Raw genomic sequence first — 25,779 nt, 5'->3', positions numbered from 1 at the left:
TATTGATCAATTTCACCCGAATTTACGGTACTTAACATCAAATGCTTGCATTTTAAAGGGGAGCCGAAATAAGTTTTGAAAAGGGAGCTGACAAAATCGGGTAATCTATGCATAATATATGAAGTAGATTTTCAATTAATTTAGGTAGAAGTATGATTTCCCGGCCCAAATTATGCCTATTAAATGTATTTAAAGTCACTGTTGGCCTTAAGTGTTCGGAATATAAGTCAAAACGCTACCTACAATTCGAAAAACTTTCAAAAAAACTAAAAAAAAAAGAATTAAAACGAATGAAGGTAAAAAATCAATTAGATATCTGTATTTTATGCAATCTCAGAAAAAAAATCATTCCAATTCAAAGAACCGTTTTTCGTCAATAATTTTTTAAAGCATTTAAGCCAATTCATTCATACGCCCTTTTCAAAATGTGGTTCGGGAATTCTGAATAAACTCAATAAAAAAACTGTTGAATAACAGCTACTACATGAGTAAAGCATCATTTGCATTAAATAGAGTTGGTCTTGAAACGACATTTATAGCGAGTTGAACTGGAAATACTCGAAAAAAGGGATTAAAATCTATCCCATGTTTACCTAGTTTCGTCTCCATAAGTCTGCGATTTGCATGTTCGGAGCGACAAGGCCATGCCTGTCGAAGAAATTGACGTCTCGTATCGCAGTAAGTGTGCGAATTGCGAATTGAAAGGCTTGCACCACATTTTGTTACCATCACTTTAAATTTCTGCAAGTGGCTGGCAGGTTTTAAAGCGTATATTACGCTTGATAATTATAATATTCAATGAATCATCTCCATCGATCATCGCGGTACATGCTGTCATCGCATTATCAGCACTGTGGCCCAGAATATGACATCATCTGTTTACTCATCGTGGTGGGTTTACTCGCGAACCTTGAGTGACTGTGATTATCGTTTGAGAATGGGGGGCCATATTGCAGTAGCGGTAAATGCGCAGCTATTCAGCAAGCCAAGCTGAGGGTCGTGGGATCGAGTCCCACCCGTCGAGGAATTTCTCGTAAACGAAGTTTTATCGATTTTCCAGAGCATATAGTATCTTCGTACCTGCCACAAGATATAAACATGTAAAAATAGTCATTTGGCAACGATAGCTCTCAGTTAATAATTGTGGAAATGCTGATTGGAATGCTCTAAGAAGCAGGCATTGTTCCAGTTGGGACGTAACGCCAGAAAGAACGGGGGCCAAGGAAACGCGAGACCGACAAATACACATGCACGTGGGTGGCATTCAAGACGATAACGACGACGGCGTGTCCCAGTGAGACGACGACGATCGGTAACAACAGCCTTAAGCAACATCTATTGACCCGTTCAACAATAAGCCGCGATAATGCATGTGTGGATTGGTTTATTTTCCTTCATTATCACTCGATGGGCATCTTTATGAGTACCCCCTTATTCCAGGTATTTGCTCATTGGCAACATAGCGCGATATTGTTTTACTTGGCAAAATTGATAAGATAGTACGGCCCCAAGATATCGGGCGGGGTACTTCAAATCCAGGTTATTCGATACGTTGGGGTTTCGCTATAAAGTCATAACCTGAAAATTTTCCTCACCTCTAAAACCTACATTCAAACTTCATTTTCCACTGACTGACATTTCTACTTAGTTGTTCGATCTAATCAGTAGTCATATTTACTAATCTCATATGAGCTATAGAGGAGGTGAAAAATATCAGAGAGCTTTTTTAGACAAATGATTGCAAAATTCAGTTGTTTTTTATTTACTTAAAATTAAAACCAAATTTGCATGAATAAAGCGCATTCTTTTAAATTCTCACATAAACAATTTCAGGTATTGTGAAGTTATTTTGTTTTAGCCAAATGTATACGGATGTTTGTCTTATCGTCCAATATAATCGATTTGTTTATAAATATTTTCAAACAATTAAAGCAAAGCGTTGGTTTTGAGTGTTTTTGTGAGTTCAAAAAATGCTTTGTTCACGACAAATTCTAAACGAATTAATGCTGTATGAAATTGTATGCAATCATGATCATTAAAATGAAATTTTTGTACAAAAACGACGATTAATCACAAACGATGTTGCTTAGTAAAAATTTTCTCAAGGACCTATATTTTTTCCAGCTCTCAAAACTTGAGGGTGAACGGTTTAGTAGCAAGAATTACTATCATAGAGGGTGTCTAAAATAAGATAAATGACTGTAGTCTAAAATAGCCTTGACAGTTTTAAAATTGAAATGCTATTCATCACAATGCATTGCATATTCTTTATATTATGAAGTAAACTCGTGGGTTGATTGGCCCTTCAACGCTCTTCCAATTGGATAATGTGAATAAAATCACGTAGAACGTTTGTGTCTGTACAAACGGATTTTTATACAATCCAACAAACAATACCAACCTCCATTCAATGCAATGAATCACGTTCAAACTTACTGTATGAATGCAAAAAAAACATGAATCAGTTTGCAAAACCTTCCACTTCATAAGGAAAAGGATGTCATGAGGAAAATGCCCAGTAAACACACCATCGTATATGATGGTATATAAGAGCACAAAGGTGGAGGCGATATACGAACAACTTGCATGCAGCCTTATGGCGCATGTACGTATATCGCCTCCACTTTTGTACTCTTATGCACTATCATATACGAGTTTGTGTTCACTGGGTGTGATTTCATTCCATTTCATGAAAATAGTAACACAGATTATTTTTTTGTAAGTACAATGATGATCCGATTTTATCCGTCGCTTTTCACTGAGTACTTTTTCTTGTCACCTTTTCAAAATTAAAATTCCTAAAAAAAACATTTTTAGTCTTATTAAAGGTAAAGTAACTACGCATAACATAGGCAAAATTGATAAATTGTTTACAGTTTGAAAAGAAACTGAAACCATCTATGTAAGGACTGTTCATTTTATAAAGTGGACACTTTGTTTATGCTATATCTTTTTTATTTATTGATAAAATCGTAATTGGTTTTCTGTGTATCGTTGACCTATTATTCTAAAATGCTATGAAAATATAAAATCTTTGAAAATGCTTTTGATTGAAGAGCTAAATAGTTTTTCCAAAAACTCTTAAAAAAAGCTGTCCGTCAAAGTTTAACATTATTTTTCGCAAAACAAAAATCCTTATTTTTATGAACAAATTGTATGTTTGTATCCTTTAATATTCTACTAATGGTAAAGCTTTAAAAATATCAATTATATTCCACCATTCTATGACATTAGGTAACTTTAGTGATTTACCCATTTATGGCCAAATTTGCTGATACACCATCCTTTCACTCCCAGTAAAAGAGAAAAGTAAAAAACGTGTTCAAAACTAGTTTGGATTACTAAAGAAACTATATTAGTATAAACGAAAGCTAAATCGTGAGATTAAACTACAGTCTTAAGTATAAATTTTACTGTTTATGGTAGTTTTACTAAAAAGTCTCATACTTTTAAAATCATGTACGCATATTTATCGATCTACAGCAAATTGTAAACAGTTTTCTCCGAACTTTTCAATTGGTAATCTCAGAATGGTTGTAGGACATTTCCCAGAAAGTCAAACTCCAGAACGACATTCCCCAGAATGACGTTCCCCAGAAACCCATTCCCCAGAATGGGACATTTCCCAGAAATTCATTCCCTAGAATGGGACATTCCCCAGAAAACCATTCCCCAGAATAGGACATTCCCCAGAATCGGTTTTATAAGTTTGTAAAGAGTGGAAAAAAAAATTGGTAGTTTAGTTTTTTTGTCGTTAAGAAATGTACATACTGCATTGATTCTAATTCCGGACACAGACGTCAATTCACCCAAAATATTATTTTGTCAAATTCATTATTATGGATCTCAAGCGAATAAAATCGGAATTGAGTTAAATAATCTTATGAACGGCGAGTGTTTGCTTCCTTTTTCTCAGGCAAACCATCTAAGCTGCCGTTCATTAATCACTTGGTCTTTTATGGAGGGGGGGGGGGCTTTGGCATACAAATTTCAAAAAGTTTGTATGGTCAAAAAATCACTAAGGGGAAAAGAGGTGGATTTGTGGCTAAGTGGATCATTGGCAGACCCAACCATAATCTTAGGAGGAAAATGCTGTTTAAAAATTTTCTTAATTATGTCTTAATTAATTTCATAACTGTGCTACTGTCGTTTCCCTGAATATCATTTCCCTGAATGCCACCTCTCCAAATGACCCGTTTCCCCGAAAAGTGATTCAGTTCAAACAGGTGTAAGAATAGTCTTTAAGGACTGGGTGCTGAACTAAATGAATGATTAGCGATTAAAAGAAGAAGATAATATAGATTTGAACGTCATCCTCGACTAAATATATCTTGCCAAAAATGCCAATGATGGTGAAACTCAAAAGAACCGCCAATCAAGTGAAGAAGGGTGCATATTAGATGACCGGTTCGTTACCACCTCAAAACACAAAAGTTATGATAATTATAAGACCTAAAAATTTTTCGGAAACTAGGCTATTCGGGGAAACGGGTTGTTCGGGGCACTGGCATTCTGGGAACTGGCGTTCGGAGAACCGACATTTGGGAAACCGACATTCGAGGAAAAGTAGCTCAACCGTTTAACATAAGCTGTTCCTACATATGCCATACTGTGTTTTATGATCAAAATTGGTCCAAGCTATTGTTTTTTTGTTTTCATAGTTATTCTTCCTTCTTTTAAAATTGCCTGTTCTTTCTAATTGTACTTTCAAAGGGAGATTGGTGACATATTGCAACAAAGTAAATTAATGGAATTTGCTTTTCGGCTTTCATGGCATATTCTCCCTTCTTTTGAACATATGCTGTTCTTCCAAGGTTTATTGTCTAAATAATTAGGGATGGTACACATATTATGTCACGCTAAATTTTAACTTTTTCGATGAGAAAATCGTCAAAAATATAAAAACCTCCCAAATGGTTCGAATTACATATCCGACCATAGGTGGTTAATTTTAAATAATTTTTTATTTAAAGATTCTCCACTCAATAAATGAAAGACTGCAACAAACCGAAAGTCCTACCGTTAAAAATAAAAAAAACAATACGAAAATGTTTTACCTATGAACATTATAGTTTTCCTCGAATTTTCCAGTTAGATGCATTCACTATTTACTATTTACCATTTTCCTGGATTTGAACACCTCAAAGATCTCTTGTTATTTTTTTTTCTGGGGAATGTCCCATTCTGGGGAATGGTTTTCTGGGGAATGTCCCATTCTGGGGAATGGATTTCTGGGGAATGTCCAATTCTGGGGAATGGCGTTCTGGGGAATGTCGTTCTGGGGAACGTCATTCTGGGAAATGTCGTACAATCCTCAGAATAACATATTATGAAAATAATATGTGGAAAATAAAATCGATTTTATTACAGCAGTGTTGCCAATTTTGATGATTGTCAATGTACTTTGATAGGTCTTCTAAGAATAAAACAATTGTGTTTCTGTTGTGCTTTGAATGTGACGTGGGGATTTACTAAGTAACTCTATGAAGGCGTAAGTTATTTTTCATATTAATACTATATTAGGACTTCCGTCAGGACGTACTTTTACACAAAAAATTCTACTCATATCATTTCCCATCAAATTTTAAAAAAAAATCTTTAAAAATATACGGGAAAATTGATTTTATTATATCTGTAAAATTGTTGCTCCAAAACTAGCTTGATTTTTTCCATCAGGCTTCTGATTGATGATGCTTTCAAGAACAAGCCTTTTTTGAAAATAGAAAATATAAATTATCGAATTTTCCAGCCAATTTCTTACAATCATTGATTTTGATAACCTCAAAAAATCGACCGATCTAATCGTTGTTCCATATTCGTGTGAAATTTAATTATTTTGGAGAATTTTTATTATCACAACATTGTACAATACTAGTCGAACGATATGCAAAAAACCGATTGAAATTTCATTGATTAATAAGAAAGATACAGCATGCACAAGGTGTCCACTTTATAAAATGAACAGTCCTTATTACGTCTGTATATCTGTGGTAAAACCTATCAATTCTCTGCTCTTGTATTCCCTCTGTGGACTGCTTTCCCTTAAAAAAGTTTTATGCTATCGACTGACTGTGGTGCAAGTTTTTTCGACAAATTGATGCAAATAACGACCGATAATTAATAATTGATAATGAAACCGTCGGCACTGACTGGGCGGCGGTTTGTGCCGGTGAGCTCAATTCGCTTTGTTCGACGGTATACGTTATGGCTCCGAATATTTCTCCCTCCCTCTCTCTCTCTCTCTGATGGAACTTTGCGGTTTGGTGGCACTCGAAAGCATCGCTGTGCTGCGTCTGTTTTTGACCCTGGGTGCAGGTGGGGCAAACGTTCAAACTTAATATTTCAAAAAACACTGTAGGAGTTGAAATGAATTGAATACGATACAGTAAAACTTCAGCCTATCGGCTACAATTTCTCTAAACAAACTTTTGTCAACATATTTACCCATTGTTAGGTATAACAGTTTTGCAATTGATTGTCTTAAACGAACTTTTACCTCATTGCTGGGGTACACCTCAAGGTATCCTTATGGTAACCCTTGAAAAACCCTTAATTACTGTTTCGATTCATATTACGGACACTGAAGGCCCATGTGAAGTATAACTCAGCTTAGAGCATACAAAAAAAAATCATTCTGTGTGATTTCTTAGCTTTATCGAGCGTAAGAAACCCTTCATTTTCGAATGGTGAGTGAAGAATACGCTTCCGCAACTTGAATCATTTTAAATAAATTGGAATATGTGGCCTTTTCATGATTCTTATTCCGGACGCTTCATCACATTTGCCTCGTATTCCGGACACCTTGATTCCAATTCAGGACAGTTCATGGAAATCATTAATAGAAAAGTCAAATCATCAATTGAAAAAGTCAAGCCACTAAAGAGACGTCTCAACTGCCTTATAAGTTTGCATAGAATTTTATGGAAAAAGCTTATTGAGGCTCGAAAGTGATAACTTTTGAACGGGAATACTTGAAACATTTCGTGCGAAATGTTTACCATACTAAGTAGAGTGTCCGGAATTTGAAGCTGTCCGTAATATGATTCAAAATGGTAAACAACTGAAAAAGATTCTATTTTCGTTTTGTTCCATGCAATGGAGACCGAAAGAGTGAGCAATGGCGCTTAAGCCTAGGCTCTCAACGAGTTCATACATTCTCTAATTATGTAACTGTTGGTACGATTGTCCCCGTTTTCTCCTTATAACATACACAAATTTTCGTTGAGTAAATTATGCATGGAATTATGATTACAGTTGGTTTCTGTCAAGCACTGACTACGTATGAGTAGACTTTTGTGTATTCAGATTAACTTTAGACCGAAGTTCATAAGAGAAATGAAATACTACCGACAAAAGTTCGCCGAAGTTCAGCGTCGGCGATCTACAGATGTGTTACGCCGACAAAGGTAATCCTTATGCGTCGGCGAAGCACCAAATTAGAATTCCGACGCCGAACATCGCGATGTTTTGACTGCCGGACTTCTAACTGTCACCCGTATTGTCAATAGACTATGCAATGAAAGTTCGATCGAAAATTAGAATTTTCACGTCTAAAACCAACAAATAGCCATAACTTTTCCAAATCTCTTTCGATTTATATATCGTCCCCTTAATGCTACAACTAGATAACTCGAAAATCAAAATTTTGGGATGTGTAACTTTGAAAATATGACCGTTTTACAAGGTGATGGTTAATCGCAGAGAAAATGATTGAGAATTAAACTTTGACATGTGTATTTTGAATCACACGCTTATGAGCTGCGGATATTTTGCAGTCCAATTAAGAATAATGTTTTGGCATATTGAAGTCAAAAATTTTAAATTTCGAGTTATCTAGTTGTAGCATCAAGGGGACGATATTTTACTTACGTTTCTTACTTGAACAGCATTCGAACCACCATGACATTTGTAGCATTTGTTTTAACTGAGCTAGAAATCTTGCCCCAGTTTACTCTATCGAGTGAGCCTCCTGCAAGTGACAGAAGGAGGCTACTTAATTTTGCAAATGAAATTCCCGTTCATTCCCCTCAGCACAAACATTCACCAGATATAAATTTTGCCGGAACACCCGACAAAATTGCCAATTGTTGCTCTAACAATTATGAAAGTTTAACGCATCATCATTCGACTAATCCTCAGATTACATCAGTGCCCGACAATGTAACACCATAGTGGTAGAATGTTTAGTAGATCATCGCGGTCAGAGCAAATTTGAACGATTAATCTACCGATTCAACCCGTATAGGCTTAAGTAACAGAAAAAAAAGCTAAAACTCTCACCGCTCAGCGAATACTTAACGGATTTCAATTATTTTTTGTCAGTATATTCGTACACATACACTGGTCCCACAGTTATGAATCATTTAAAGGTCTGTTTAAATTTGAAAAATTATAGAGAACAGAATAAACAATGTTTTTAATGAAATCAATGCTGAATGGTAAAGTGGGGTATATACCTGCAGTTCATGTACAATGTTGTCATAAAAATTGTTGAAACCATTTAAAACTTTCATTTATTTGAACATTGTCTAAAGCCACAATTTATGAATCGGCAAAAAAGTTGTCCACTAATATGAATCAATGTGAACACAATTTATGAATCAGTTACTTACTTTCAATTATTTTGCAATTAAATGCTATATAGTTCATATGTTTATTAGAACACTGCCTTGGACAACGTTAGTTATATCCGGGGGTAAAACGGAACCAAGTATTTCAAGAATCTGCAAGACATTGCTTGATTTTCAATTTGGTTACTGAGCGGGTTTAGTGAACATTGAATTTGTGAATTTATATGCTTCTGGAGCATGTCTACTTGGAGGATGATGGCAGGTTGTGTAACTAGACAATCATTAGATCTAGGTGGCAGAACTCGAAAATGCTTGACTCTTCGACTGCCTTTACTATGAGGATATTATTTATTTATTTATTTATTTTAACAAAAAAATTTGGAAGAGGGAAAACCCCTTTGAGTGATTTCGTTATGAAATCTTTCTCAAAGAGGCACAAAACCTCTTCATATTTTCATATAACGTTACAAAACAAATTAAAAAAGAACTTAAAACTAAAGGCTCATACGGCAAAAATATGACCATAGCAGAGCCACAAACTGCATCATGGATCCATTGTTAAATGAAGTAGGGGTTGACTTCCAAAACAGGATGAGGGAGAGGGTCTGTCAAAAAAGAATCCATCTTCATATCTGCAAATAAAAATAAAAAAAACACACACACAAAGCACGAGTACCAAACAATACATGAGATTTCATTCAAAAAACTAAATACGAGTTTAAGTATATGATAACATCTTGTACCCAGTATATCTCGAATAGATACAGGAATTGGATGACCATAATTTATTATATTATTAAATAGTTTATTCCTCGGTAAAATGAACCTAGAACATTGAAGTACAATATGATCAATGTCTTCATAAGATTCACCACATTCACATAAATTTGAATCCACAATATTAATACAATATAAATGATTGTTACAAATGTAATGATTTAAAATCAATCACGAAAATGAACAAATAAAGTTTCTGGTTCCTGGTATATTTTTAAACCAAGGAAAATGACTAACTTTTGGGCAAATTGAATGACACCATCTTCCTTTATTACTAGAGTTCCAACAAGATTGCCAATTATCAAGGAAATGTATTTTTAATTTAGTATAATGTTCAGAAGAAGTCACCAAGTTTAGCCAATGAATCAGCCTGCTCATTACCGTATATTCTACAATGAGCAGGGATCCACACAAATTTAATGATAAATCCTTGACTATGCAAATTAAATAATATTTTTTTCATCATGAATAAAATATGATGAGTTTTGAAATTGAAAGACATGGTACTCAAAGCACGAAGACAACTCAAGCTGTCAGAACATACAATGTAAACATTTGGTGGACAATCCTTTATCAAGTTACAAGTAAAGTATAAAACAATCAATTCTGCAATGAATATGGAGCAAGGAGATTTTAATTTGAAAAAATGAGCCAAAAATTCATTGTATACTCCAAAACCCGCGATACCTTGAGCTAAGGATCCATCAGTGAAATAAAATTGTGAGGAAGTAATTCCATCAAATTTACGCATAAATAAAATATTGGTAAAAGAAGAATACAGATGATTTGGAATTTGTTTCAGTTCATGGAAAAGAGAAAAGTCAATCAAAGGTTGAAAAGTGTGAATATTAATTTCAAAATTATAAAAACTATTATATGAAATTGGTACAATATTTTCAGATGAGCAATGAATGTAAGATTCCAATATTTTGCTCGTTGGGTTAATTTCGAATAAGGACTTCAAAATATTGATAATCGGATGATTATTTGATAAACAATTCATCAAAAATTTACAATTCAGTTCTTGAAAACGAATTTTAAGTGGTACGACACCAACCAGTATTTCTGTTGATTGAGTATGAGCTGAATTCATAAGTTTCAAACAAATTCTCAAACAACGAAATTGTATTTTTTCAAGTTTGATAAAATGTGTTTGTGCAGCACTTCCAAAAGTGAAACAACCATATTCCATGACTGAACGAATAGTAGTTTTGTAAAGTGTAATCAAATCTGATGGATTAGCACCCCACCAAGTACCAAGTACCAAGTACGGAGAAAATTGATTCGTTTCGAACATGTTTTTTGAATTTGTTTAATTTGAAAGTTCCAATTTAATTTAGAGTCAAACCATATGCCAAGGTATTTAAATTCATCAACTTGTTCAATATTGATTCCATTAAGATATAAATTAATGGAAATGTTCGAATGTTTTCTCGAAAAAATTATATATTTAGTTTTTTGAACAGAAAACGAAAATCCGTTCTCATGAGCCCATGAATCAATATTATTCAAAGCACATTGCATAAAATGACTAATGACTTCTCTGCTTTTGCCGCTAATAGAAATAACATTATCATCAGCAAATTGAAGCAAATAACAGCCATTAGGAATTATTGATGCCATATCGCTGGTAAACAAATTATATAAAAATGGACTTAAACATGATCCTTGTGAAAGTCCAAAATAACTATATCTTAATAATTTTGAGTCTCCATTATGGAAGAAATTCATAATTTTGAAAGAAAATAAATTATATAAGAAATTAGAAAACATACTGGGAATTTTGAAATTATTCTTTTTTTCAAACAATAAGTCAATTAGAACAGAATCATAGGCTCCAGAAACATCAAGAAAAGTGGAAACTAAGTCCTGTTTTTTATTAAATGAAAGTTGAATTTGTGAAGCTAAAAGTGAAACACAATCGCGAGTACCACGACCTCTCCTAAATCCAAATTGAGATGAGGAAAAAATTTGATTGTTTTCAGCCCACAATTCAAGACGATTCAAAAACATTATTTTACAAAAGTTTACGCTAACAAGACAACAAACTAATAGGTCTTCTGCTATCAGCTGAAGATGGATCTCTACCAGGCTTTAGGATACTGATAACTTTGATAAGGCGCCATTCATTAGGAATGATATTTTGAGATAGGAAAGCATTATATATTGAAAGTAAACGAATTTTTCCATCATCAGGTAAATTTTTCAACACAATAAATTTAATGTTATCAATACCTGGGGCAGTATTTTTAGTAATTGATAATGCTAAATTGAACTCGGGTAATAAAAATGGACAACAGAGCTCAGGAAAGTAATTTAGTGAACTATTTTTAAATTTAACGGAACGTGGGACAAAATCAGGACAAATTTTTGAAGCAAACTCATGTATCCATTTTTCTGAATATTCTAAAACAGTAGGAACGGCATGATCATAATTTCTTAGATTTCTGGCAACAGTCCACAAGGTAGATAAAGAAGTTTCTCTATCTAAATTTTGAACAAAATTTTTCCAATAATTTCTCTTTTTGGATTTAGTTAGTCTTATGAATTGTGCTTCAGTTTTACGATATGCAAAAAAATGATTTCTGGAGCCTGATTTACGAAATAATTTAAAAGCATCAGATTTAGTTTTCAAAGCAATGGAACATTCATTATCCCACCAGAAAGATTATTAGATTATTTTGTGATTTGAGTAAACAATCAATTATTAATTTTGAAAAATTATTGTAACTGTCAATTGGAGATACCGAATCAATAAGATAAATTAATGAAAAGGATACAAGATCAGTAAATTTCGTCCAATTAACATTGTTACATTTATCAGGAAGATTAGAGTCATTAACAAATTTACCACGAACGGGATTTTGAATTTCAATTAAAAGACATAAAGACAAGTCAATGCATGAATGATGATTTGGTGGTACAACAATCCTAGTAAAAGATCCATCATTTAGGATATGCAAGTTCAAATCATCGATTAAATCCATAATCAATGAACCTCTACCGTCCGTCTTGTTACTACCCCAAGCAAAATTATGTGCGTTAAAATCGCCTAATATATAAAATGGAGGAGGAACTTCATTCAATATATTTTTAATTTGCGATAAAGAAAACGTAGAATTTGGAGGAATATAAAAGCAAATAATTGAAAATTCACACTTTTCTTTTTTAATAGAGACTGCAACATACTCAACTTGTGAATGCATTGATAAATCTAAATATTTAAATTCTTCATCACGAATTCCAATAAGAACTCCTCCATATGAAGAATCTCTATCTTTTCGAACTATATTAAATTTTGAAATATGAAAGAATTTGGATGAATCTAACTAAGTTTCATTTAAACAAAACAAATCTATATTATAATTGTATATCAAAGCTTTTAATCTATCAAATTTTGGAATAATGCTACGGCAATTCCATTGTAAAATGTTCATTTTATTTAAATTAATTGAAGCCATAACAGAGAGAAAAATGAAGATAAAATGGAACCAAAAGAATTCAATTTATTTAAAAAGGTAGCCAAAATAGGTAAAAATAATTTAATTATTTTTTTCCAAAAATCGTTCAATCCCAAAAAATCTACTATTTCTTCTAAGATGTTCAAAATAGAATTGTCAGTATCTTTATTTGCTTTTTCTTCCGATAAATTGTTTGAATTTTGATTTTTACTGTTAGATGAAGGATCTGTAATTATTTTATGAAATCCGGGAATGTTTTTAGAAGAATTTAAAGGAGGAAAACTAATATCAAAGGAAGTAGACGGTTGAGGTTCAAAAAATTGATTATGATTGTCAGAAGTTTTATTGTTCGATTTTTTTCTTTTGCTAGGAGGTTTGTAAACATAGTTGCCAAAATCTTCTTGGTTCACAACACCATCATCATCTGACAAAATTTCAAATGTATTTGCGGAAGTAATGTTATCTGTGGATTTCATTACTTCTGCATAAGATAAAAGATTTTTATTTTTAATTTTTTGATTGATTTTCAATGTAAACAGCACATTCTTTCAAAGAATTGTGTTTCTGTTTGCAATAAACACACAAATTAGATTGATTTTTACAAGTGGATGAAGAATGAAATTCACCACACTTAGAACATTTTTGTTTATTTGAACAAAAAATTGAAGTGTGACCAAAAAGAAGGCATCGGTCACAATGCATGAGCTTTGGGTAATAAAGTCTCACGCGAAAAATAACATTGTCAACATTTACGTAGTCTGGAAGTACAGATCCAGAAAACGTAATCTTTATGTAATTAGAGTGTACATATTTGGAATTATTACCATCAATAAATAATTTCGATAAACGGACGCAATCCAAAATCTCGACAGGAGAAATAGATTTGTTCCGAAAAAAACCTGAACCATGATTCCTAATGTCATCACAATTCAAGGATTCATCATATATAATTCAATTTATTTCGCATGAGTCGCAAGGCGCATACACACGATAGGAATTAAAAAACAATTTGGATTCCAAGAGAGCATTTGCTTCATTTATCTAAAGAAAGTTTTTTGATTTCCTTCACAGATTTAAACTTTTTATAAATCTCAGAGAAAATCAGCAAACATTAATGGGTTTCTCCTTTTTTCGGAAATATACGACAAAAGGCCCAGAAAAACTAGAGGGATAAACTTTTACACGGAAAGGCTTGGTCAAGGAAGTGGATTCTGGACAATCAGTGTTTTCTTTAGGATCCCCCTCATCCCCGTCAGTTTCCATAATAAAAACTGATCACAGAAATTAATAACTATGTCTAATGAGAAATACAAGAAACGGAGAAGAAATAAATAAATAAGAAAAAACTATACTCAAGGTTTTGCAGCGAACGAAACTCCAACAGCAAAAGTAACGAAAACTTGAAATCCAAATCCTTGGTTTACAACTCTTGAGCGGCAAATTCAGATAAGGCTTCAATTAACTTCGGCAACACCAGTAACAGTAATCCAAAAAGGCTGAAACACCAACACCTACGAAGAGTCTTGCTATCTGAAGTTTCCCAACAGCACAACACGCCAATTACACCTTCTCCTCAAATGCTTCACACACAAAATCCAAATTGCAAAACTCCGGGTGAAAATATATCTGAAAATAGATAAAATTGACAAGCGCAGAAAAAAAGAACTGTAACCCGGTCAAGGCCTACTTACCGAAGATGCTATGAGGATATTATATGGCGATTATATGGTGGCACATTACGCACGTGAAAAAAATCGGCTTCATGATTGTTTTTTTTTTTTTTTGGAAAGTGTGAATACTTTTTACTTCTCCATGTGTCTGATAGAAGAGTCAACAGTTAAGCCTGGGAGTTAATCTAAAAACACGTACGTGCAACAAAAGTGATCATAAAAATGATAAACAATCGTTATTGATATCAATCAGGAAGGATGTAAACCAGTTCATTACTGTCCCACTCGTTGCTTTTGGTCCTCCTACAAAAACAATACCCCGTTTTAATAGCAAAATAAGGAAGAACCTATCAGGTGTAACTAAATGATTCTTTGCATTTTTTACATTTATACTGTTTCTTTTTGTCCATCACAAATTTAGTATTTTTTTTTTTATTTATCCATAAATTATTCAACATAATAATCTTTGAGGTCTTACATAAACAACGTCTACATTTTTTATGGCCATATAAGACTATAATGCTCCTCATTTAACTTTTTTCATAAGATTTATTTTTGCAAAATCATGGAAATTTATTAGAATGTTCAGATTTCTTTTCCACAAAAAAAACAGAAATTTTCATAGTTTATGAATGGTCCCAAACCATTTCTGCTCTCCCGTAACAAAATTTTACATTGGAAATTATTTGAAACTAACAATCATTTCTGAAAATAATATGTACTAGTAATTTGAACGCTGATTCATAAATTGTGACTGGTGTGTATATTTCCCACAATTTATTGATCAAGAATTTTACTCAAAAATCTTAGCCAAATCCGTATAAATACACATTTATCTCTCAAAGCTATGTTAATTGAATCTGTAAATATTGTCTGGGGCTCAATCTTTCACAAAAAAACCTTTGAAACAAACTTTAGAACGTCATTTCTACCTAGGTGTCAATAGGCACACGGCTTACAATGTTGCACGGGAATGTTCATGTGGCCGGAGTTATTCCGGTGGGTCACTGGGTTAGGTTGGGTGAAAAATGTGCTTTTATGCTCCTATAGGTAAGCGAATTTCAAATAACAGATAGCTTCTCTGGAGTCTGTCTAATTTGTTTAAGAAAAACGTGTGAACCTTATCAAATAATTACCATAAGCGCACGGTGTACTGAAACACACATATTATCAAACTTGCATGAACTCCCGATCTTTTTTCACTAAAAGTTAGCCTTGGTGGTCAAAAAAGAGCTTGCGAAGTATTAAAAAAATCTTTCATCGGCAAAAATTGTAAAAAGTTGATTTTTATATTTTTGACCTTTTCCCATACATAGATTCATAGAAGTTACACTGATTTTCATGAATTTCATCGGCTTAAAGATCAATTTGACGCATCTTCAACACGTATCATTTTCTTCGTACACTCACACAATATGACCAGCCCTTCGTGATATGCCGCATTTAATAATATAACGAAAAAATCACTTTTCACTTCAGAATAGTAAGCTTTTCATACGAACGCTTTATGTTCTTCTACCTAGTAAAACGTTCCAACTGGGTCAGAGACTGCGCGTTCAAACTTAGTGTTCCATGAGGATTTCCACAATCATTCAGCATATCGTTTGAATTATTTCACTTTTTTTGGAAACAATTACTTGTACGTTACGTTGTTTTCGGAACACTTTGTCTATATTGTTTCCATACCTATGGAATTGATCATAATAGCTGAATCAGATCAGTAATTTTATATTGACGTATGATTATGCTTACCAGTTTAAAATTTCAGAAAGAAGGACATTTTGTCCTACTGGTTTTGAAAAAGGAGGACAATTCACTTTGATATAAAACTTACTTAAATTATGTGGAACCTAGAACAAAATATTTTGGTTTGGTTTTAGAAATGAAAATAACTCTGATCTTTGTGTTTTGAACAAACGGATAATTCATTAAATAAGATTTTTTTTTCTAAGATGTATGTTTTGATAATGGTCTCTAACTTTGTTAATTGAACTTGTTTTCCTTTACAGCCTTAAGATATATTTTTTACATAATAAACTTTAGGAAACGATTAAGAGGGTTTGTACCTCTGTAAAAAGAAAATTTATAGCAAATCACTGAAAATATTTTTTTTCTAGTTTCCAGTTCATTTGATAAGTTAATTTAGTACTTATAAACAATAATTGTAAAATTATAGTAAGTTAATTGCAACAATTTTGCATTGATAAATCCAAAATCATTTGAACCCACTAAAAGGTCACCAGATAGCATGGTAAATGTCGCAGCTGAAACGAGGGGACGAAAAAGAGTTCATGAGAGTTCTTGTAAGGACTAAGTATAACCTAGACAAGAGATCAAAAATATTATTTCATATTAGATTCTGAATTTGTAGAAAATGAATATCAAACCGGAATATCAAATTATTTCCAAATAAAAAATCACAAACATGTAGAAAAAAGTGATGAAATTTCACCAAACTTACATGGAGTTTGGAAGTGAAAAATATTTCATCCTTATTTAAAACTAATGAATATCTAGAGATTCTCACGAAAAAACAATTAAGAAACTAATGAATAGGTAATTGAATATTCGATAAATTGGCAAAAGGAGGAAATTTTTAGCACAAAGGATGACGGGAGGACACATGATCAAAAAGGAGGACATGTTCTCCCAAAGGGTACCATCTGGTAAGCCCATATGAAAGTCAATATATTGTTGATATATTTCAAAGATTGTTTTCAGTATTAAAATTTATACAAAATTGCGAAATAACAAACTTTTTGGATGATTTTTGGTCCCAATCTGAAAATCAGAGTTCTGTTAAAAGGCTTTCCAGTAAATTTGGAGTTGCCTTGCCCTTCAAGGCCGATAAAAAAAATTATCTGTTAGGAACATGAACCACTGCGACTGATATTAATCTTGTGTTTGAATTTCTAAACATTTGTCTTCAGTATTTATCCAGAGTTCCCAATATATCTTCCCTAAAATCCTTAAAAAAGTTTGTGGAATTCATCTTTGACATCCAAAACACAAGAAATTGCTTCATGAATTATTTCAAGAGTAGAAAAGAACTTACTGGGAAATTTAAAAGAATTCCTTCAGGTATTCGTCAAAGATGGCACCTTCGAGAACTCTTCAGCATGTTTTTTAAACTTTTTTCCATGCTTTCACTTCAGAAATTACCGTCAACAGAGAAGGTATACAGAGGAGGTATCGACCACAGTCAACTCTCCATAACTCGATCTTAAAAGGACCATCGAGTATCGGGAGGTATCGGGTTCAAGAGCACAAATCATGTGCAAATGTGATCTAAGGGACCATCGAGAGGCAGCCATTAAAACCAACTTTACTGTGGTTTTCTAACTCGATATTGAATATCGAGTAAGGAAGAGTTTACTGTATATAATTTTTAGAATCACAAAACTCTTTTTTCTTCGATCCTTTTGAAATTCCTTTTGAAATTGTTTAAGCTAACCCTTCTGCGATTTATAAGCTCCTTCAAGGATTCACTAATTCCTTTTCCTGACATTTTCTCTGAATATCCCGAATGAATTCCCCACTGGATGATCAATCACAATTCCTTATGATAATTCTGAAACTCTAGAAAATGCTACCGTTAGCGAAGAATTCCTACAGTGATTATTCCGGGAAGAATTCAAGGATTCGATCTGTATTTTCTAGATTCCAAGTGATTCCAAGCAACAGCACCAAAATTTGGTAAATTTTTTAATTCATTTTTTTCTATTGAGCTGAAACTTTGCACAGTTTTCCAGTTCCATCTAAATCGTCATTTTCCGATATCAAATCTTCAAGTTGAGTCACGACTAACTTTTCAAAAGGGTGTATGTGAAAATGGTTCAAAAATATTCAAAAAGCTGCACAGCAAAAACGGTTCATTCGATTGTTAGACAACTAAAGAAACAAAGTTAGACAACTAAATAAAGATTCCAAAAAAAATACACACAGTAAAAAAAAATTTTTTTGCATTAAAAAACATAATTTTTGACACAAAAACTCAAATATCTCAAAACCCTATCGGAATACCAACGTAATTTTTTGAGGGAAAACGGTCCATTATATTAGCTATCTACCATAAAAATTTGGTGATGGTAAACCAATAAACAAAAAAGTTATGACATTTCAAACATGTCACAATTTTCACATTTAGTAGAAATAAAAATTTTTTTTCGGTGTAAATTATTACGGGAACCGCAGTTTGTTGCTGATTCTATTGTTAAGGGCCTTGCGTGAATTAAACAAGTCGTTTTCATGTATTCATTAGTATTATGTATATTATATGTATAAATATTATGTATATGTATAAATATTATATGTATATGTGTATATGTATAAATTAAAATGAATTAACAGATTACACGAAAATATTTTTTTTTTTACCAGGATATTTTTTTTAGAGTATGATCGATGAGTTTCTAAATGTTATATATAAACTTTAAAAGTTTTGGATTTGGGTATGCGTTATGAGATCATGAAAACATTTTATTAATACTTATTTATTTATTTATTGTTATTCAATTTTTTTACAATATCGAACACTTTTGCATCATTATCAGTACAGTTCGAGTATAGTTTTGCTTTAATTTTATTTTCTGACAATGGAATGAAACAGTGAAATTTTTGGGTTCCTTGGATCGTTTTCGCGTTATTATATTGCTCGCTGAGCTCTGATGCCGTTAATTCGTACTCTTCAGTAGTAGTAAAACAAAATGATAATTTTGTTAAATCTTCTTCTTTTCTGCGATTCGCCCAATCAAATAGTTCTTTTGCAGTTTTAATTGGATGCTCACGTTCTTTGGCTAAACTTGCTCTCGTGGCCATGCGCTTTATGGTTCCTCCAATAGCATTACAAGGACCTTTGCCATGTGACGTAGCAAAGAAATGCCATTCTGCATCAATTCCGTACTTTGATTTAAATTGACATAGGCTCGAAAAATTCTTACGGTTTTTGTACTGCGATGCTGCTCCATCAGACATGAAATATATCTTTCTGATTTCTTTATCCTTATCAACGCGTAAAAAGTTAATCATTTTGGCAATGAACAAATTTACAGATACTGAGTCGTGTCTTAAATTTTCGGAAAATACAATAAAACTAAAATGTTCAATTTGCGTACTTCCATTGAAATAAATAACGAATGGATGAATTGTAGCTTGTTGTACGTTCCAGTGATGGGACTGCACTTCATCTTGCAATACAAAGCTATAGTTTTCAGAAAAATCACAAATGACTAAAAATTCACCATCTTGTAATGTATTTTTCGTATTTTTTAAAAAGCGGGATTGCTCTGTTTTAATAAAGTCGTGAGGAATTAAACTCTCTAATTTCAAGCAAAAAAATGACACAAACTCATCTACAGGTTTTACAATAGTTTCTAGGTCACACCTATCCGTGGTCACCCATTGCTCAAATGATAACTGATCAATATAATTTTCTTCAAACTCAGCGAATAAAGTATTTTCCAATGATGAAGAATCTGGACAATCCGAACAAGATCGTAGATAGCAATTTGATGTTGTATTTTCACACAAAAGACTACCAGTTAACATTTTAACATCCTTTGATAAATTGATTCTTTTCAAACTATGTAAGATTAGGTTAATATTTTCGTGTGTTGTGCACACACAAACATTATGTGTTCCTGATAGAAGCTTGCATTGCCTTGGACGAAGGCTTGCAAATGAGGAAAAACCTACCTTAATATTTTCGTTAATTTCCTTGAAGCGTGTATACGCTTCTTTCAAAGTAGTCATCATTAATCGTTTTTGGATTGCTTGACGCTTTCGATCTTCTTTTACGGATACATAATCTTTTTGGCCAGGCATAGCTCTACTTACTTCATCGTCTTCAAAATATTGAATTATTTTTTCTTTTGTCTCATCTGTTAATGAAGTACTCGACCTAGCATTTTTGGTTGCAAGACAGTTATTTTTGAATTGTTTTGCCTCTTTTGCTGTATTTCTATTGGTTTTGAACTCATCAATGGCGTCTTGAATAGACCACGAGCTTGGCAGCATCGACAAAATCAATAATTTTTCTTTCCTTGTCGTGGCTAGATTCGAGAACCTTTCCTTCATATTCATAATTACTTCATCGTAGTCTGTATTTTCCACATCCTCAGGTCCTAATTGAAGAGGTTTCTTCGTACAGCTTCGTTGATTTCACGGTATTTTTTCTCGGGATAATTGACGTAACCCATCTTCGTCCATTTAATCGGAGTCACTTTTATTCCAGCTATCCCTTCGTTGAAGCGTTCGATGTTGATCTTCTGGATGCACTCATCTTCTGATTGATTTGTTGAAACAGATGTCGCTGATGGTACCGTGGCAAGACTATCTGCACTTGGTACTTCTGGTAACTCCTCAGTTGTTGTCGGTGCATCTAGTAATTCCTCAGTTGTTTTTGTTTTCGAACTTCCTGCAACCTGATCCACCGATGATGTACAGATTGCCTGTTTGTCAACGTTTAAACGGCAGGACGTACAAATGCGTAGACATTGGAGCATAACCAGCCGCTTTCAGTTTATCTATGGTGCTTTCGGTGAGATTTCGTAGCTCTTTCGAACACTTTTTTCTGCAAACGGCCTTCAACAGTTGAGAAAGCGACTACTAATGTTGCTCGTTAGATTTTAATAAACAAAATCACTTTTAAGTTTTTACTGACTAGTTTGGTGTCGTTTGCTTGACTGAAGAAAAATTTTACAATTAAATCTTTTATAACCATAGTGGTAGTATATTTTTAGCTTTTTCGTGAGTATGTTCATGGTATGTACCTATCATGTTTTTGATGTTGTTGAAGTTACTCGCTTTCTCCCAAATATGATTAACAAAGTCTATTCTCTACCAAGGCGGGTCTATACCCAGGTGTAATCAGATTTTAACTTTGTGGAGAAAACCAGCGCCGAGAAAACCGACCTGCTTTACGTATACTAGATCACCTGGGTATAGACCCGCCTTGTTCTCTACGAGGTAAACTTTTTGCAGGTAAACTAGTCGTATACCTGTATAGAAAACTTTTTTTGTAGCTTTTGTCTTCAATATTAGATTTCTTATAGGTTTCTTTTATCAAAAGGTTTCAACACTATTGAGAAAATTTTTCTTCAGTTACGTACAATAAAAAATATGACACTATCAAGATTTTAGATCACAACACTGGATCGCGTCTAACTTTCTAATAGATGCTATAATAGTTATGAATAATTAAATAAAATATCATGAAAACAACTTGTTAACCTCATGTGGTACCCTTAACAAAAAAATCAGCAACAAACTGCGGTCCTAAAAAAAATTAACAATGAAAAAAAAAATATTTCACTAAGTGTCAAATTTGTGAAATATTTGAAATGTCATAACTTTTTTGTTTATTGGCTTACCATCACCAAATTTTTATGGTAGATAGCTAATATAATGGACCGTTTTCCCTCAAAACATTACGTTGGTATTCCGATTGAGATATTTGAGTTTTTGTGACAAAAATGATGTTTTTTAATGCAAAAAAAAAATTTTTCACTGTGTGTATTTTTTTTTTTTTTGAATCTTTATTTAGTTGTCTAACTTTGTTTCTTTAGTTGTCTAACAATCGAACGAACCGTTTTTGCTGTGCAGCTTTTTGAATATGTTTTAACCATTTTCACATACACCCTTTTGAAAAGTTAGTCGTGACTCAACTTGAAGATTTGATATCGGAAAATGACGATTTAGATGGAACTGAAAAACTGTGCAAAGTTTCAGATATTTTTGAAATGGTCGATCAGAATCGACTTGCATGCCTCCGTGGAATCCCTCAGGATTAAATTTTCCAACGAATAGTGAAAAATAACTATTAAAAAATAGGGCACCGTATCGTTTCAAATTATGAACCTGATGCTTATTCCACAGACAAACAGACGTAACACTGACGAAATTTCCATCGACCATTCATTTAACGATCATTTCAAATTCGTTATGTTACAAATCTCACAACCAGAGGCGCACGCATCGTTTTTCTTCGTATCACGGTTAAAAAATTATATACTAAATAGCGTAAAAGTCATACTAAAACCATATTCGGTCTATTCACCCCTTGCAATGATTTTATACGTAATATGCTTTGCTAGTATAAATGGTTTTTATAGCAGCGCATGCATATTACGAGATTATTTGTGTAATGCATAATAAATACTAAATCTCGAAATTGCTTATTTTTTGTTTTGTATTTGTAAACAAATGAAATATCGTCACCGTAAAATTCATCCGCGCGAAAATTATATTTTTCTACCCAATTTTAAATACATCCGATTAATGATTCTATTCTAATAATAACTTTACTTGAATACGAGGCGGCATTACCAGACGCGTACTTCATGGTGGGCGCCGTGAACGGAAGCATTTCCGGGAAAATGGCCATAAGCTCCCAGATCGATTTTGCTCACTTTCTTGATCAATCCAATGGGTTTCATAATTGCATCCTCGTTGCTTCCCAGCGATTTTCCGGACCAACTTTCCTTCTGCAGCATGCGGAATCCGATGTAATCAAACAACTTGGCAGGAATTTTCCGGAACACAGCCGTCTCTCTGTAACAATAAAATAACGGTCACATAATAGAAAATCGAAAAGAAAAACTTACGGACCAACCTTTATGGAATTGCTGGAAACTCTCAAACAATTGATTGTCCTTTGGAATGAACATTCTGTTGATCATCTTTATCCTGGAAAATCTCCCGCTGTCTGCTCTATATTCCTGAACTTTTGAAAAACGTTGCTGCTTTGATAATCAGTAAATTAAAGTGAATTTCTATGTGTCTAGACTAACTACTGGTAACAAATATGAACAGGAAGAGATAAATGCCCAATATTCATTACAACGTATAAAACATAATCCTCCAGTGCATATTTCATATGCATCGCAATGGATAAAAACGAATAATGTAAATGATATATTAAACACAATGCTATTTAGTATTTTCTATTTTCACCGTGTATTTGACGTTTCACACTACCGCCATCTGCCGGTCTTGTTGCATGAAACACTTTTTCGTACAACATGCTCACCAGATGATGATGGTGTAAACTGGGCGATGGATTTTGAAGAAATTTGTTCTAAGTGTTACGTCTGTTTGTCTGTGCTTATTCCAAACGCTTCAAAATGGAACTTTCCTCGCCGTAGCTTCAAATTATTTACATTTGAAACATCAGTTGGCCATCGTTGCCAACAGAAGAACAGATAGCCACCGGCGTTGTATGGTTAAGAAATTTTCATATTATTGGCTTATTATAAATTATTCATTATTTCCGGAGTTTGATTCATTTCCATACCATGGAAAACCCAACGACAAAGGATTCCGTTCTGGTTTGTTAAAATACGACGAGCGAGCATTCCAGAGTATCCAAGGAGACTTCAATTTCAGTGGCTTTTAATTAATGCGGTGCATGAAAAATGACATTTATACTATACTCTGAATGGAGGCTGGTTTGTCATAAATGGTGGGCTTCGTAGCCGTGCGGTTAGTGTCACCGAGGCATTTAGCCGCATCGTGCTAAGGAGTGTGGGTTCGATTCCCGCCTCAGGCCGGAAAACTTTTCGACAGGAATGTCTTCCGACTGTGCCACTGGGCGTTGCATGCTAGTCCGTTGTCTAGTGTGGTGCTTCCTTCAAAGGGCAAATAGCCCACTGGAAGCATTAACGTGTAGTGTCTCAAATACATGTATATATGCGGTTGGCACCCCGTGAAATCAGCAAAACAAATCCCGAATGATATGTTTTGGTTTTGCATTTGTTTGTTCACACACATCGAACATTCATTAAATGAAATTTTCCATTAGTTTGGTGCAATTCTTAGGCGCGATCCCTAATGGATCGCAGCAGGCTATGCTTGTGCACACGCGGGTGGCTTCGTTTTTGAATTAACTGTCACGTTTTATGTCGGTTGTGCGTTTTTTTTTGGAATTCGTCAGCTGAAATATCGCACAGTGGGTAACGAACGATGGATGCCAGTATTTGGTTTTAAAAATATAAAACTGGTATTATTTGCATTTTCAAAAACTGATCAATGTTATCCCGGATTACGGCATTTACAACTGATTGCGGCTGAAATTCAAATATGATTTTGCTGACATAGGATCATCTCATCTGAAAAGTGAAATTGGATTTTGATACAAAATAATCAGAGACTCTGAACAAATTATACTGCATAATATTTTCTGGTTTAATCATGGTCAAAACATTACATTTTTTAAAGCTCATTCAGTCAACGGGACCGGTTTAAATGTGCATTTCCTAGATGATTTTGTGCATTCTCTTGAGATGAAATTTGTGGAGAAGATGGGGCAAAACGGGCTCTTTCAGTAATTCACTCTTAATGAGCACAATTCAGACATCATATTATCCAGATTCTTCTAAACTAGCAAAAATACATTCAGTTAGACGCAATCAGTTACAACTGTTCTTTAGCATTTCTTATGGCTAAACGAACACTTCTTCACGATTCTGGTGAATGAATCTGTCACCATATGATTCGTTGATATTTTTTCAAGAAACTGGCTGCCGTTTTGACCCCATTTCTTCCCACTGTGATCGAAACGACTATTAGCTGCTTTGTCAACTGCCACATAAATTGGACGAAAGTATTGCGCTGTGAAGTGATAATGGCGGATGTTTGGTTATGTTTTGCATAATGAAGATAGTAATGCAGAATGCATTTGAAATTTTTATTTTTATTGTGTTGAATTTTAGGTTCGATTGTCAATTCTATCGGGAATTTAACTGATATTTCTAATAACGGTGCATCGCCATGTGCTTTGCAATGAATAAAGCATTTGACCGCATGCTGTGACATGTTTGATGTTCAGTATAAATATGATAATTACATTGCCTATTGCATTCCTGTTTTTACGTTAACTAGAGATGGGCAAAAAGAACCGGATCCGTTCATAAGATCCGGATCACTCAAAAGAACGAGTGATCCATGGTTCTTTTTTGGCGAGAGTCGATTCATTTGATCAGCACGGATCAAACAAAAAGTTTTAGCATAACTTGTGATCTCGCCCTAAAAGCAATTGGTAACCGAGTGTGTAGTTTGTTGTTTCTAAGCAAAATAATGGATTTACACGTTATTCAACAATGCTACGATGAAGAGAAGATCCTCATTTATCTCCCAGTGGTGATAGTTTTCATCCTGGTCCATTCATTTGCTTAGAAACAAGGAGCTCTTAGGGCAAGATCACAAGTTATGCGAGAGTTACCCGAAAAAAAAACGAACCGATTATTTTCCCCTATTCTGCTTCGTTCGTTTCGCTGCTGTAATGCTTGACACGTGCCTTGCTTT

The 25,779-nt window shown here is 33.7% G+C and overlaps 1 protein-coding gene and 1 long non-coding RNA gene across 9 annotated transcripts in view; one reads left to right on the top strand and one right to left on the bottom strand.

Moving 5' to 3' along the window:
- The window catches only part of LOC5576572 (myosin-IA), an 84,099-nt gene that overhangs the window by 27,447 nt on the left and 30,873 nt on the right, over positions 1-25,779 (top strand). The gene's annotated exons all lie outside the window — the stretch shown is intronic.
- On the bottom strand, positions 22,571-23,443 carry LOC110676663. The gene is made up of 2 exons (XR_002500609.1): positions 23,090-23,443; positions 22,571-23,028 (listed from the first exon to the last, which is right to left on the bottom strand). It is a non-coding gene; the product is annotated as an uncharacterized LOC110676663 (long non-coding RNA).

Source organism: Aedes aegypti, chromosome 2 (assembly GCF_002204515.2).
Source record: "Aedes aegypti strain LVP_AGWG chromosome 2, AaegL5.0 Primary Assembly, whole genome shotgun sequence".
Lineage (NCBI taxonomy): Eukaryota > Metazoa > Arthropoda > Insecta > Diptera > Culicidae > Aedes > Aedes aegypti.
This window is presented reverse-complemented; position numbering and strand designations above follow the sequence as displayed.